Here is a 1,062-nt window from a genome sequence, read left to right as displayed (position 1 = left end):
TATACTACTTGCGAACTCATATACTTGTGTGTAATATTAGCGCGTGTTTAGCGACTAACAAGTTTTTGGCGCCGCTGCTGGGGACTGCAGTGTTAATTTATAGTTTATGTGCTTTCCATTAGTGGTCGTTAAAGTTCCTTGACTTGGACATTGTTACTTATTTGTTCCTTGTTTTATTTCAGGTACTCTAGCGAGAGTGTATACATACGCGTTCGCGTACTCTTTAGAGAACACTGGATAAAGCCGAGGAAGAACTTGTGGTAGTTCGTAAGGAAGTTTTTGGAGAAGAAAAGAAGGTAGAAGAAGAAGAGAAAGTTGAAGAACCAGCTTTAGTAGAGATGGGTGATCAAGCGGAAAATCCGAAGGCTTTGATGGACTATTCTCAGCCTAAGATTAATGACATTCAGTCAAGCATCATCAAACCAGCCATTAGGGCTAACACTTTTGACATCAAGTCAAGCATTATTCAGATGATACAGAACTCAGTTCAGTTTGGGGGTTCTCCTACTGAAGACCTCAACATGCACATCATGGATTTCATCGAGTTCTGTGACACCTTTAATTTTAATGATGTGACTGAAGATGCTATCAAGCTACGCCTCTTCCTATTCTCTCTGAGGGACAAAGCTAAGTGCTGGTTACACTCTCTACCAGCACGGTCTATCACCACTTGGGAGGATCTTGTGCAAAAGTTTCTCACTAAATTCTTCCCCATGGCGAAGACTGCTGTAATCAGGATTGCTCTTACCCAGTTTGCTCAGCAAACATGAGAATCTCTATGTGAGGCTTGGGATCGATATAAGGAGATGCTAAGGAAGTGCCCACACCATGGCATGCCTCCAGATTATCAACTTTTTCTACGATGGATTGGGTGCTACTTCTAGACCCATGCTTGATGCAGCATTAGGAGGAGCCTTTTGGGCTAAGAGCTACGATGAAGCTTATGAACTTTGAACTGATGGCTGCTAATGAGTACTAGAATCCTTTCCAGAGGCTGACTCAGGGAAAAGTCGCAGGAATTCTGGAGTTGGACACAACAACTGATATCGCTGCCCAACTTAA

At 42.7% G+C, this 1,062-nt stretch overlaps 1 non-coding gene across 1 annotated transcript; it reads right to left on the bottom strand.

The window, feature by feature from the left end:
* Nucleotides 1-728: 728 nt before the first annotated feature.
* On the bottom strand, nucleotides 729-835 carry LOC141694941 (small nucleolar RNA R71). The gene has a single exon (XR_012564219.1). It is a non-coding gene; the product is annotated as a small nucleolar RNA R71 (small nucleolar RNA).
* Nucleotides 836-1,062: the final 227 nt, after the last annotated feature.

The sequence above is a fragment of the Apium graveolens genome, chromosome 10 (genome assembly GCF_009905375.1).
Source record: "Apium graveolens cultivar Ventura chromosome 10, ASM990537v1, whole genome shotgun sequence".
Classification (NCBI taxonomy): domain Eukaryota; kingdom Viridiplantae; phylum Streptophyta; class Magnoliopsida; order Apiales; family Apiaceae; genus Apium; species Apium graveolens.
The sequence above is the reverse complement of the archived record's forward strand: the minus strand, read 5'-3'. Positions and strand labels throughout refer to the sequence as shown.